This window comes from Pteropus medius, unplaced genomic scaffold (genome assembly GCF_902729225.1).
Source record: "Pteropus medius unplaced genomic scaffold, Ma_sr-lr_union100, whole genome shotgun sequence".
Lineage (NCBI taxonomy): Eukaryota > Metazoa > Chordata > Mammalia > Chiroptera > Pteropodidae > Pteropus > Pteropus medius.
The window spans coordinates 1,099,316-1,114,855 of NW_024350319.1; the positions used below are offsets into that span (position 1 = coordinate 1,099,316).

The 15,540-nt window shown below is 40.2% G+C and overlaps 1 protein-coding gene across 1 annotated transcript in view; it reads right to left on the minus strand.

Annotated features, from left to right (window-relative positions):
* The window catches only part of JAK1 (Janus kinase 1), a 113,945-nt gene extending 99,728 nt beyond the window's left edge, over nt 1-14,217 (minus strand). The window contains exon 1 of the mRNA XM_039838457.1: nt 13,985-14,217. The gene's annotated coding sequence lies outside the window, so the exon portion shown is untranslated. The remainder of the gene's footprint in view (nt 1-13,984) is intronic.
* Between the last annotated feature and the right edge of the window lie 1,323 nt (nt 14,218-15,540).

Consider the following 15,540-nt stretch of genomic DNA (forward strand, 5'->3'; position numbering starts at 1 on the left):
AAAAATAACTCTTTAAAGAAGCAACTAAAATTGCAAGTGCCTAATGTCTATAGAAACTAAACACAGATCAGTGGAGATCCCATAAATATGTTATTTTTCTTATAAAAAACTGAAATCATTTTTTATAATTAAATTGAAAATCATTTTGAATTTGCAGCCTGTAGCTTTTTAATGACTTAAGAAAATGGTCAAAAGAAAAGGGAAAACTTTTCTCGCCTCAGAAGCCCAAGTCAGGGTTAGCAGACTGCATTGAGGCACCCTGTTTCAGCCATAAATACTTTGAATTATTTCCTCAGGCTTCATTCCCACAGTAAGAATGTGCTAAGGGCAAGAACAAGAAAAGGACAGGTAATTCTGACTCAGGTATGTGGTCAGGGCCTTGACTTTAAACAGAAGGGAGCAGGCCTGAAGACCAAGCCCTCTGGCATGCTCTGTGGAAGCAGGTGGCAGCAGAGGGGCTGTAAACAGCAGACTGCAACAAAAGGAAGCATTACGTGCCGTGCTATTCCCAAAATCCAGTCAAAAGCAGTGCGGCCACGGGGCACAGTGGGAGGCTACAGGGTTTGGGGCTACCTCAAAATAGCTTCACCTCTCTGAATCTCAGTTGCCTTAAGTCACGAATGAAAGTTATATGAGAGCATCTTTTTATCTATAATGAGCTCTCAAAACTGTTTTTGCTGTTCTTTATATAACTGGTACCTCCATTAATGTCTAATTAGGCTAGCTGTTGTTTGTAAAGTAGCTTTTCTCCTGGTAAAGGGAACAACATAAAAAAGCAATGCCAGTCAAATAAATAGGACTTCCATGAGGCAAAACCATAGTTACCTTCTTACAATTGGCATTTGTGTGTTCAATAATATTTTACTGACCAAAATTTACTTGATAGCAGGCATGGGGCTGAACTAGGGCTGAAAGGATAAGCAAGACAGACTCGGTTCCTAACCTCTGGCACTTCCAGTGTGGCAAGCACCAAAGTGAGCAGCTTGATCACTCTTCTCCCATTAGATATTGAGCTTCATAATGTCCAAGGTAATGGCTGGACCCTGCACAATACTAATTTCTCTTAAATAATCTCTAAATCTCCCATTCATAAATACATCTGACATTTCTCAGAACTATTTAAACAAACAGGTATTTAGTTTGCTAAGTTCTACATGTGACTACCCTCTGTATCATTTGTCTACTCAATCATAAATCTGGCATGATGCTATATTAAAAATAAAGCAGTGGCCCACTGAGGTCTTGGGCAAGTCACGTAAGTGCTCTGATTCTTAGTTTTCTGTTGCAAAATTGAGGAAGGAAGTGTCCCTGGGCAACTCTGATTTCTTCCAACTCTGAAATTATCAGATTTTATGATCATTGTGCGCTACAAATCCTTAAACAGCAATTACTAGAAAATGTCTATTAACATGGAATCAAATATGTGGGGCTTCATGGCAAACTTGTCTCCATGATCTCTCGACACCAACCGAGAGATCAGTTTTGTCCTGAGAAAAGTAAACAAGACTCCAAGCCAAGAAGGAACTCGTTTGACTGCTTTCCTTGCCTCTCAATAATCAAAACAATATTCTCTAAGTGTCTACCTCTCAAATATCTTTAAATGTCTCGATTCAGCCTAGCATAAGCAGTATTTTCGTCTGATTGGTAACTGCCTGGCAACATTCCCCTTTCAATGTTGCCTGACCCTTACTTCATTACTTTTTTTATTGAAATATATCAAGCATACAGAAAAATATAAAGAACCATTGATTTTTGAAGAGTACTAAATATGTCTCTTCATAGGGTTCCTACTATGTGCCAAACACAATGGTGGTGATTTGGGATACAAAGGTCAGCCATAAATGAGGATAAACAGCTAAGTTCCAAAATGTGCATGATTTGGGCATGACACGTAAGCCTTTAAAGTTTATCAATGCAGTTAACACACTCAAACAAACACACTTGTAGTCTCTAGTTTATAAATAATTTATATAAAATTAAAAATTCATTCCCAGTTCGTTGTTGAAATTTGGAGCGTATTTTCCCCAAACACACACTGCTATAAATGTGGTTAAGTTTCCAAACCAACACACAAAAGACTAATTTAACACATAAAGTACCTGAAACACCATATATCTGCCCTGTCAAAAAAAAAAAAAAACCAGAAAACAACACTGCAACCAAAGAGAAAAGTGAATGATATTGTCATATCAAAAGCTGGAGCCTGAGAGAAAGCAGAGAGTAGGTTATTAAGGGGTACACAGATGGAGTGGTGAGAAGGTGCCTGCAGGCTTTTAGGCAAGTAAACTCGGATTTGTAGACCAAGGGCCAGGTAGGCCTGGTTTCAATCAAATCCAGGTTCTCTCACTTAAAAGCTGGATGACTTTAAACATGTTATTCAACCATTCTCAGTCTCATTGTACTGATCTGAATGTCTGACACAGAGTAAGCATTCAATAAACAATAAAGGATTTTATTTTCTTCATTTGCTTGAGACTATATAGCTTTTCATCTTCCTTGATAGAAAAGTATCCTTAATACATTGCTGGGTTTATCAGTCATTACCAGAAAATGTTCAGTTCTCACATAAAACAAAAATAGATTTTTTAAATTGTCTACTCAAGAAAGTACAAGGAAGAGAACTGATGAGAACGTATTACACGTGAGGAAAAGAGCCTGAATTAAAATAAAGAAGGGAATAAAGACGGAGGGAAAAGACAGATATATGATGTGTGGAGGATTCTCCTAAGAGAATATATGAGTGGGAATTCCAGGTAATTTCCAGATGACTCATAAGCTGTCTAAACAAGAAGGAGAAGACTGCAGGGATAATAAGTAATAAGAGTGGCAAATCCTTAAACAGTGTTGGTGTGTATCTATACACACACACACGTACATACGTGCCCATTTAATCCTTACAACTCTAAAAGGTAGATGCTACTATTATGGTGAGGAAACCGAGGCATAAAAAGATTAAATAACTTGCCCAGGATCAACTAAAGCAGGATAAAGTACAGATTCTGGTTCCAGATTTTGAAGTCTGAACCACTATCTTATACTGACCTTTTCATAGTAGTGGGAAGCAAGCCATTTGATAAGGAAATGTCCTGCCCCAGAAATTCATAACTTGAGTAATATCTATCTATAAAGTTCTCACCTAGAAACATGTAAACATTACATAATCATTTACAGATTTTCAGGCAATGTTCAGTATTTGAGGTGAGAGTAGTTACCTAACATTTATTAAGTGTTGCTGAATCCCAAGCACTGTCTGAAGCTATTCATATGTTCTACCTCATTTAACCTTCTCAGACCACCTTTGTGATAGGTACTACTAAATCGATACTATAGTTGAGAAAAATTGAGGATCAATTATGAGCCCAAAGTCACAGAGCTGGTAAATGGCAAAGGACAGCCCCAGCCCTGGCTCTTCCTGGTTCCAAGTTCAGCATGCTTTTCATAACACATCTGGTATACTCGGCCCCAAACAGGTAAACATGGGACATGTTATATAATACCCAAGTAAAATTAAGTAATAGTAAATCAAGTTTGATTTAAAATGCCAAAAATATTTCACAAGAAAATACTAAACTCTCTTTAGGACAGCTAAATGGACCCAATTGCCCATTTCACCACCCATCCCCTCAGAACTGCTCCTCCACAAAACCCTTTCAGATCCTCTTTATTACTCAGCATCTAACAATGCCAAATACAATATAGGTGCATAGAAGCAATGCTCCAAGAGCCTAAAACTGCTACAGAAGCTTTAGTTTGGGAAAAAGGATAGGAACAAGTTCCATAGGTTTTCATTTTAAATGTCAATGTCAGCAAAAAGAAGAAAAAAAAAGACAAGTGACAAGACAGTAGAAAGAAGGGTTGTTTTATTTTTTTGAGAGTAGAAAGGTTTTCCAATTATACCCTAATAAAGCTAGCGGGGATAAAAGAGTAAAAGGGGTTTTTGCCTTAAAGCCAGAGAGTTCCATATTCGAATTCCAGCTCTGCTATTTATTAGCTTTGTTTGCTCATCTGGAAAATAATGCCAATAGGATGCAACTCTCTAGGTATTAAAAGATTAAGTATCAAATGCAAAGCAACTATGACAGCTGACACATAATGAAAACTTACCAATCTTGAGTCTCATCCTCCTGCTCCCTCTCTTTTTCATTCGGAAAGGTATGCTACACAATCCACAAACCTGAGGGACATGACCTACCCCAAGCACATGTTAACCAAAAGATTACAAGACACTTATAAAGTGCTTCTCCCATTTTCCACCAGACCCACATCATGATTCCCATATTGCCCTAGAGCCTTTTTGCCTTTCTTCCAAGATATTTCTCCCTTTTACCATACAAATTTCTGAAGAGAAGCATCAATAATTTGCCTGAAATTATTTATCTAAGCCATTGACTGGAGCAAGAATATCACCAAAGTCTTCCAAAATACTTAGTGATCTTTCACAAAACTATACCATTTTATGTAAGAATCAAGTATTTAATTTGACCAAATTCCCTTCGGTAAAATTTTTCCACTTTAAACCTCTACAAATGTACATTATCTACACAGGATTTAGTATTTATTCAATAAACACCATGTGCCTACTGTGAATGGGGATATTTCAAAGAATGAGAGAGTACCTGTCCTCGAGGACCTTGAGACTGCATAATGGAGGTAAGTCTACAAAAGAACTGAAGCACAGGCAGACATAATGCCCCAGAAAAGAGGATTGTACACCGCCCAAGTACCACATGTATATATACCTCTTCTTGCGGGTAGGGAGGTAGGCACATTTGAAGGGGCCTTGAAAGTTATAGAATTATAGATGGAGCGCATGAGGTATAAGCAAAGTGCGTTAAAAAAGGAAAAGAATGTAGAAAAATATGAGAAATGTTTGAGAGTCTAATGCAAACTAGTGAATAATCAATTTTGGTACAGTGTAGGAGGAGACAAACGGGAGAACAAGCTGAGAAGTTGAAGGCTTATCATAGAAGCCTTGAATACCACACCAAGGTGGAGTTTGGGTTGTTTTCTGTGGGCAATAGGGGCTTCTAAAGGCTGGTGGTCAGGAAATTCTACAACCTGAGTTAAGCTGCAGGAAGATTATTCAATAACTGTGTAAAGAACAGATGGAGGGATAAGGCTGGAAGCAGGGAGACTAGATTGGAGGTTACTGCGATCAACCAAGTAGAAAAAAGCTACATTAGTGGCAGGTATCAGTGAGAAGGCAAAGGTACAAATATACCTGGAGGGAGCACAGAGAAGGCTTGGCCAGCTATGGAACAATGAAAGGGAGAGATCAAGAGGAGTCTAAGGCACCAGTCAGCAAGCTTTGGCTAAGTGCCAAATCTGACCTGCTGCCTACATTGTACAGCCAAGAAGCTCTGGAAATCATATATTTTTAAAAAGTTGGGGAAAAAATATTTTGTGACAACTAGAAATTCAAATTTCAGTATCCATACATAAAGTTTTATTGGAACACCACAGAGTCACACTCATTGGTTCACATACTGTCTATGTTTGTTTTAGTTATACAACAGCAGAAGTGCATAGAGGTGACAGAGGCAGCATGACACTCAAAGCTGAAAATATGTACTGTCTTTCCCTTCACAGGAAGTTTTCTGACCACAGGTCTAAGGTTTTGAGGGTGGTGGATAGAGAGGGCATTGTGAGGAACAAAGAAATCATCTACTGGGCTGGCTAGGTCAGAAAGAAAGATGATACCAATTTCGGAGCAGTTAAATGTGAAGTGTCAACAAGACATCCAGGTAAGGGAGCCTAGGATGAAATGGGAAGATCATCCCCCACAGTCCATCCCCCAGGACTGAGGCACCTGCTATTCCCCCTGCCTGGTACCTTCTTCCTCCAGATCATGGTGCCGCCTGGCTCCTACTCATCACTCAGATCTGAGCTCAGATGTCATCTCCTCAGAGTCATCCCCTCTCCTCCCACCAACCTAAGCATTCTCTACCCATTATCTTACTGGTTTTCTTTATTGCACTTATCGCCACTCAAAATTATCCTGTTTATTTATCAACATGTTTAACACCTTAGAATGTTGGCTCCCTAAGGACAGGGGCCTTGCCTTTTATTCCCCACTGTCCCTCCAGTGCCTTGAATAGTGCCTGAAGCTGCTCAACCAGTATTTAAAAAGGTAAGGAGTGAAGAAGAAATATGATAACTTAAGCTCAAATGAAAGCAGGTCATTTGCACAGTTTTAGGAACAAATGAAATCTGCCGTTTGCAGAACCTTTAGAAAAGTCTTCACTGGGGGAAGGAAAGAGATGAGAGGAAGAGGAGACACCAAGAGAAGAGAGCAAAGATACAGAAAGGAAAGAAAGAAGTATTGTGTCTTCTGAAGCAAGACAGCAGTGGGATTCTGGGACATCTTTCGGGAACGAAGTGTTTAGCAACATCAACTGTTTTAGATAACAAGTGCAGAAAAGGGGGCTGATTGTGAAAGCAAGAAGGTCACTCAAAGAAGCACTCTCAAGAGTGTGGAGATGGCAGTCAGGCTGCAAAGGGTGAAGGAATGAGTGGGAAGCAGTGAAAGCTTTCAAGAAATCTGGCAGCAGAGTGGGCAGAGAGAGAGAAAGGTGCTCACAGGGGCAGTAGTGATAGGTGTGGAATCCTTTTTTTTTCCCATAAAATGACTCAAGTCCCATCATGTCATACCCTGTTTTAAAGCCTCAACTTTCCCTGTTATATTATAATGAAGTCCAAAGTAATACGGCCCAAAGGCCCTGCTTAATCAAGTTCCTCCCTACCTCAGTAGCCTGCATCTTTGTCCTCTCTTCTCCATCGGCAGTGTTAGTTCCACCTCAAGTCCTCTGCACATGCTGTTTCTTCTGGCTGGAAAACGTTCTCACCCTGTTAGCCTGGATAACTCTTTCATCCTTCAGATTTCAATGTAAAATAATGTACCCTCTCTTCTTACTGCCCCCCACCTCTGCTTTATAGCAAACTAAGACATCTCTCTCGTGCTTAGCACAACTGTAACAAACAGTTGTACAACTGTTGAATTACTGTGTTCTCCATGAGCAAGGAAGCTTCCTCAGGGCAGGAATCAGGCCTGTCCTTTGCTCACATAATATATGATCTACAGAAATAAACACGAAAACCTGAGAGCATTTTTATCTTTTGTCAGTTTGTACAACACAAGTGTCCTATTTCCTAAATCTACATCAATTTATGTTCAAGCCAGTCGTGCTTCCTCTGCCCTGGCCCTCCTACATCTAACCAACCTGAGTGAATGGTCATCCTAAACAACTAAAAAGACCGGCTTCTTGGAGACACTACCATATACCAAATGAGTTTCCCAACTAGATAACTGATATACAGTGATTAGTAGTCCTGCATAAAGTTTTACAGAATGGCTTTAATTGATCACAATCAGTCAAGTTTTAATTTTAGGCACTGTGCATCTTACTTTCTTAAGTCTGTGTTTTGTGAAATGGATTTGCAGGTGTCCCTGGCAAAAGATCCAGTGTACCTCTTTATGGTATTACTCACATCTGTCTGCTTCCCTATGCATGCTTAATAACAAGATTTTTCACTGGGAAAATATACATTTGGCAGATTGTTTTCTCCCTGATTTTTTTCTTTTGTCTTTTCTCTTACCATAACGTAAAAGATTAACATAACATTAAATTCTACTAATTTAAAAAAAAATTGCTGTAAATTACTCCCTTGCTACGATCTGAGCAAATTAACTGCAAATGAGCCTGCAGATATAATTGTGCTTAACTGGATGAACTGTTGTCAGTTCTAATACCCTTAAGCCCTTTAAAACACCATTAAAAACAAGAGCTGCATTACTTACAAATTGTTCTTTTCTATTTCTACTTTATACACTGGAACTTGTGTGAGTTACCCAAAGTACCTGAAAATAATACACCTAAGTTTATTTTTTAAATACCTACAGGTCAGCCTGTTCACCATTTGGACTGGATTTCCTTACCTACTGCCCCAACCCCTAAATACAAATTAGAGACTTTTACTGTCTTTTTTCTTCTCAAATGGGAAAGCAAGGAAAAGAGAGAGCTAACTCTTTTGCTATCAAAGCACATGGGATGAGAATATCATCAAGAGCTTTTTCCCAACCAAGCAGCAACTATTGTTCTTGAGAATATGAATAAATGCAATATAAACATCACAGAAGGACTAAAAATATATTTAAAATATGATTAGTAGGAAGGGCTAATTTTTTGTACAATTTTATGTTTTGGGTAAAACATGCTTTAGGAAAGCACGATACATATATGGAAATAGAAACTAATAAAACAGTATTCATGAGAAACTGAACATACATTTAAGAGTTCCCTTAAACAGCAAATGTGCCTCCCTGGCACATGATCTGCTTTAAGATTTTTAATTTCCACACAACTCTGAAGATACCATTTTACAAACAGGTATGCCTGTGCCTCCCTGCCAACAGCCCATCACTTGCTTAGTAAACTGAATCAGTAAGAGCAACACAGTACCTTTGTATTGACTTTCCCAAAAAGTCTAATATAGTCCTGCCAAATTATATACTTTGGATGGCATTTAAAGTTAAATTAAAGGCATCTTTGTTTCTCATCTTTCCCTAAAAATTGAGTAAAACCTAATTTATCACCTTTAGTGCTGCCTACATAATAATCTGTTGTAGATTTGAGAAACTGCCTTTTTAAGTTTTTGATTTATCCATTTCTAATTGAAGCCTTTCTAATATAGACTGCTCTTTGTTTTGCATTTAGTGGATTGCATTTCCCTACAATCTTAAAAAGCACTCTGAATATAATTTGAGCTCTTTACTTTGTTTTCAACACATAGCCTGTTCACCAATTCCACCCCCAACAACAACAACAACAAAAATAGCTCATACTATGTGCCTGGCACTACTCAAAAATCTTTAGGTGTAGTCATTTGACCTTCAAAACAATCTTAGAGGTAGGTACCATCTTTATCTTCATTTGATGGATAAAAAAACAGACGTAACTTGCCCACATTCTCAGCTGACATCAAACCAAGCAGCTTGGCTCCAGAGCCTCAAAAAAACCACAGATTATGGAAAACAAGACTAAAATGCAATAAATCAGTCTGTTTTCTATCTAGAGATATAATAAATTGACTAATAAATTGACTTGACTTAGTCTCCCCCAGCCAGGTTCGAGTCATTATTGCCTTCTTTGCAGATAGCCACAGCTACTCTTTTTAGGTTTCACAGAGGCAGCCTTCTCTCCCAGATCCTCGGGGTAACTCCTTCCCAGAAGAATTAAAGTGCCTTTTTTGGAAAAAAGATTCCTCAGTGGTTTTCATTCTAAAGAAAACCTCCTCTTTGAGCATGTTCTATTGCAATCATGATAGCTTCTGACTCCACCCCACCTCCACCGACAACTTGCTCCAAGCAGAGTTTAGCTCCCTTCAGGGGTCTCCGTGCTTTTAATTCCAACCTCTACTATAATATCACCCACAGAGGTACTGTGTTGCTCTTACTGTGTTATGGCTACATACAGTAGGCTTATTTCCATGTAAACCTTCTTATCCATCTGCCAGGAACTTAGTTGGTACCAAAGAGATGTCTGTATATACAAAGAATGAGTTAATTAATTTCTAATATAAAAAAGGGGAAGAGGGGAAAGCTAACTCTTAGTCTTTAGACTATAAAAGAGTGACAAAAGTTTTCTAAAAAATGTTCTACATTCACAAAGTAGGATTTACTTACTTGTACGTGTATAATCTGCAACTGAGAACCTCTGAATGAATAGGCCCAAGAGTCTTCCGCTAGAATATAAATTCTATAAAGGCAAGGATTTTTGCCTGTTTTGTTCTCTTTATTCACTCCCTGAGACTCATAGCAGGAACTTAAGATGTACTTATTGAATAAATAAATGAACAAAGTGCTGTGTGAATGTTACTGTTAAGTAAATTCAGTTACCACAGATTAAAAATATCCTAACAGAGACCAGCTCTGTCTTCTGGCTGGAGTAGACTTAAAGAAATTTTCGTTTTTGCTTCTAAAGCAAGTCTTGCCTCGGAACTAGACAATTTACTCACAGAGCACCAAGGAAAAAATGTGTGCCCACTGCCAGCTGTTAAGAATCACAGATCATAAAAACTTAGAAGTAAATATATCATGGAAATGAACTTAATGTTTTATGCTTTCTTATTGCCTCAAACTGCTAAGAAAGCTGGTGCACTTCAGAGGGAAGAATACTTATAGGAAGTAATTTCCTGCCCCTGAAACCCAGTTATTTCAGCATGGCAGCTGTTTAAAACCCCATGTTACCATAGGGTTTTCAAGACAGGAAGCAATAGTGGCACACCTAGCTGAGTACAGGGGAGAACAAGAAACAGAAAGGAAACAACATGCCAAATGAGAACAGAGCTTGGAGGTTAGCCTGCAAAGTATAAAAACAATGAACCAATTTTTCTGATGGCTCCTATAATGGAATTTACCTGTACATAGTATTAAAAAAAGAGAGAGAGAGAATGAAGGGCATAGAAACAAATAGCACCTTCCTTGGTCACTAACTGCTCTCCCCTTTTCCATCATTAACTCTTCTTCCATTTACTCTTATAGAAAAGAAATGCGTGAGAACTTGGTTGTTACCAATCCATGGGAAAGGAAGTAAACCATGGATAACTTTTCTCCTCCACTTACTACTTTCCGATATCTTCTAATTTTTCTATACTGAGTTTTCCCTCTTGTTATGAGAAAACAATCTTTATGTTTACGGAAATTACAGAGCTAAAAATTTTTGTGTTCTAATAATAAGAAAACTACATTAAAAAATCCTTTACACAAAAAAATCGACTAACGATTCAATAATAGCAAAGCATCCACCTCTTCACTCAACATATTATCTTAACTCCTTTCCTCAACTACCAGTGTATCTAACAACTCGTTTATAAGAAACTCATTCTTCAAAATAGTTATAATTTGTGTAGCATTCACAATTTCCATGCATTATGTACCTGATTTTCTGCAACTATTTCACGAGATGGCCAAAGTGATATTTTTAGTTACATTTTACAGATGAGGAAAATAGAGGCCTGAAGTGAAACAATTTGCCATGACAGAAGCCTGGATCTTTTTGTTCCCCTACCTGGCATTCCGAAACGAGATTTTTCAACCCCAGAGCTATTGACATTTTGAGCCAGATAATTGCTGTATGGGACTGCACCATGCATTATGGGATGTTTACCTGCATCCTTGGCCTCTACTCACTATAAACAATTAACATTGCCTCCTCCCACCTCCACCCCCCAAGTTATAACAACAGAAAATGTCTCCAGAAACTACAAATATCTCCTTGGGTGCAAAAATCATACCCAGTCGAGAAACACTGTTCTGAAATAATCTGAGACGTTCCTTCTAGCATCTCTACTCTATGACAAGGCTCCATATACCACTGAGCCACAATAAATCAGAGCATTAGATACTGCCTGCTCAGCAAGATTCAGTTAACCAATTCTCCCTCCGCTTAAAACAATTTTTTAAATGTGGAAGTGAATAAGAAAATCTCTTTGTACAAATATTCACATCTCAGATGATAAATCTAAAAGCATATTATCTCACTAGAACATAACAAAGACATACATAACAAAGATATATAATATGTATATGGGGAAAAACAGAGGAGTTAGAAAATACATATTTTGCTCTTTGCTAATAAATCTTATGAATACAGTAATACCTTACTACTCTATAAAAATGAGTATAAACCTACACATGTTCTCAATACTTGTTTCAGTTAGGTTTCTGTCCAAATATGTGTTACTTAAAGCTATTCAGAAGAAACTGAGTGATAACTTTGGAACATTACTAGAAGTTGTGGCCTGAACCACACTAGTGCTTGTGAACCCAGAATCTAAACTAGCCGACCTCACAATCCTCTTTAAACACTCAGTTTAAATTTCTTCATGCCATTTAATCTGAGAACCTATTCCTGCAAAAGCAACTACACCCTCAAAATTCCTTACTTTCACAAGCTTTTCAGCAAATACTTGAATTCTGCAACTTAACTCCCCTTAACACCTTAAATCTGTAAAGGGTGTATACCAAATGATCAGAGATAATTACAAGTATAGCATTAGTCAAACTGATATTAAGACTGCCTAAATTTGAAACTGATATTAAGACTGCCTAAAATTGAAATGTAGTTATATTTTGGGAAATGTTTGAGTTATTTTATCTATATATGTATGAAGTATTTACTCTCTATTATTATTTCCCAGTGGTAATAATTAGTATATTGTGGAATGAGGAAACTTTATACTGGATTTTATTTAACGTGGAGTGTCACATTGCAATCCTAGTATTAAAAAAAACATTTTTGTAGCTAAATAGAAAAAATAAAATACAGTGAAAGTGCTTCGTTAACATACGTAGAATTAAGAAGTTGTGATTATTCCTATTCATAATGTCCATAATCACTTAGGTATGATGTACTTACATCTTTAAATGTGATCTTGATCTATCTATACATAGGAGACATTTTCTCCATATTACAAAGTATATCGGACCCAAAGTGTCTGGTACCCTCCTGGTCTCCATTAACCTTCACCACAAAGTACAAAAGAACACATTGATCCTCCAGTGAAAACAACTCTCTGGTCTTGGAAAACAACACAGTCACCAAAAGCAAAAGCGAGAAACAAAAAAACGAGGTTTTGGAACAAAGACCAAAACTTAAATCAATATAAAACTGTTCGTTTAAAAAAATTTTTTCCACTGTGTATATGCCCATGACTTGAATCTTTTTCTTAAAAAAACTGCCTACAATCAGACTCCAAGATCATATCTAATTGTTTCTGCATTATACTCATCATCACTAACTCTCCAAGATTTTTAATGCTCTCCTCTCCCGAAAAAAAAAAGTAATGACAATTTTATACAGCTGTAAACTCTTGCCACTCAGAAAAACCCTACAAGGAAAAATCTTAATAGCATATATCCAACCAGGGACAGAAGACAACTCATAGCCACGTATTATTAATAGAAGCGGCAGGTCCTCTTCCTCAGGGACACGCAGGAATTTAGAGAAGATGCAATCAAAAAAAATGTGGAAATAAATAAATAAAACTTTCTTTCAATTAAAAAAATGTGCAAAAACACCTGGTAATAATCACGTTTACCTTGGAGAGTGGCTTGAGAGGGGTGTTTACTACCGCTAAAGCGATGTTTCCCTTTGATGCTTGACCATCGACCATACGCGAATGGGGTCTGCAGAGTGACAGCGGGCCAGAGACCAGCCCGTTTCGGTTAATCAATCAGTCCCTTTTACAAGATTCGCAATTCTCCTGGTGACTCTCTCTCCCTCTCTCTCTCTCTCTGTTCCTCTTCCTTGGGCCTCTAGCCCAGGGTGCGTCTTTCGCCCTTCTCCCTAGCAGCCTAGGGCCTGGGTCCCAACCAAACCTAAAAGAGGAGGAGGCGTTTCCTGAGTCCACAGTCACCCCCCACGCCCGCCGCAAACGTGGCCTCAAATCCCAGAAACTTTCCCTCGCTGACATGGCAAAGGAGGAAAACCGCTAAGACCCTCAGCCTCCGTCCCAAGGCCAGAAAAATTACTTCTCCCGCCCCGCGGCAATTCTGCCAGAGAGCTGGCGGTCAAGTTCTCCGTGCAACAGCGAGGGACGTCAGACTTCAAGCTCGCGCCTGTATCTCGGGGTGGTATAAACAGGATGTCAGCGCGTTCCAGGCTTGTTTATGAAAACTTGCTGTGCGCCCTGAGGAGGGGGCGGCAAGCCTTAACCTTTCCCTTCCAGGCCCTGGGCCCCAGCCCCACGACCTCTCGGCCGCCGGCCGGCTCCGCTCGGCTGGAAATCCCCCGCCCGCACCCACACGCCCCCACCCCGCCCGGGCCCTCACGTCCCGCGTCGCGCTCGCGGAGCGGCCCGGGGTGCGCGACACGCAAGAACCGAGAGCGGCGGCCGCGTCTCCCGCCAGCGCCGGGCTCTGCGCCCCTCGCCCCGTCGTCCGCGGCCGCAGAAGGATCCTCCACCTCCCCTCGGTGACACTCACCACTTCCGTGTGCGCCCAGACCGTGGGGCTCCGGTCGCCGCGCGGGTCCCGATCGGGAGGCCTGCTCGCTAAACGACCAGCCCCCGCAGGTCCCCGGCGTGCGAGCGCCGGGGGCGGAGGTGGGCGCGCAGGGTGGGCGACCAAGTCTGGGGCGCAGGCCAGCGTAGTGTGCGGCTGCTGGGTACTCAGCGGCCGCCGCGGCCTGCGCTCCGCGACGCACCCGCCTCCCACCCCGCGACCGGCTCCGCCTCTAGTGACGTCACGAGCGGCAGCCCCGGAAAGGGGGGGCGGGGGCCGCGGTCTAGGCAGCGGCGCGCAGAACCCAGCGCTTCCAGCCCCGCCCCCGCCCGTAGCTCTCCTTGTCTTCTAGAAACACCAACCTAGGGGTGAGAGGTCCAACGGTACAGAAAGTGAAATTGTCAGGGTTTGGCCATACGTTGACCCCTCCCAAGTTTGGAGTGCTCCACATCTTTGTGCACTGCGATGCATTTATCACAGTCCTCTGCCCCTTGTCCCGACCGAGTAAGAGGTGAGCCTGGAGCACTTGACTAACAGGAACTTAAGAAATAAATCTGCCAATGTTGACAAGTTACTTCAGATCCAACGTATTCCGTACTTAGAGCATTTCTAAATTAAAAAAAAAAAACAACTTTGTTAATAAGAACATTTGTTTATATTGAATGTGTGTCCAGCACTTTTAACTTTTTACTAATCATCCTCAAAAGTAGGAATTATCCTCATTTTACCCATGAGGAAACAAATTGAGGCTTCAGTATCATAATCAAGGTCACACTATGACTAGGATTCATACTCCATAGACAGTCTACAATATTGTCAGATCCTAACAATATTAATTCCTAAATATCTCTCCAGTCTAATCGCTTCTCCAAGTGTTTCAGCGACATGATTGGAGCTGCCACAATTTCTCACCTGAAGGACCACAAATACCTCTTAAATTGTCATTGCATTCACTCCAGTCACCAATTCTCCACAGCAATCTTCTAAAAATTAAAATCTGTTCCTCATTCCTGAACTTAAAACACTCTGATGCCTTCCCCCTGAAAATCCTTGGATAAAAATCCTCCTAGGCCTTGCATGGTCAGGCTTCTGCAGTTCAGGTCACTGTGGATCAAGGCTGCTCCACTTGCCATGAGTCCACTAACCCTGATGACTTGGGGGGTCACCACAACTTACCATATAATGAGCAAGAAATGCTGGGCCTGGTACTGGTGAGTGAAAAGAGCATTCAAATCTAGAATCCTGGATTTTAGGTCTGGCTCCCACCATTAACCAGCTGTTACCCTAAACAATTTGCAGGTTACTCATAAAAGTTAAAGGGTCTCCAATGTGCCTTCCAGAAAGAGATAGAAGAGCTACCAAAGACAAGAGAATCAAGCAGGGAAGGTCATGGCCCAGCTGCCTACAATATGAGTGTTTGTGTGCATGTCTTGCTGCACCTGCCACTCTGGGCTGTTTACATCATTTTCTTCACCTGTTAAATTGGAACAATACCTTATAGGTATTATACTGAGGATTAAGTAAGATAATGCAGGCCT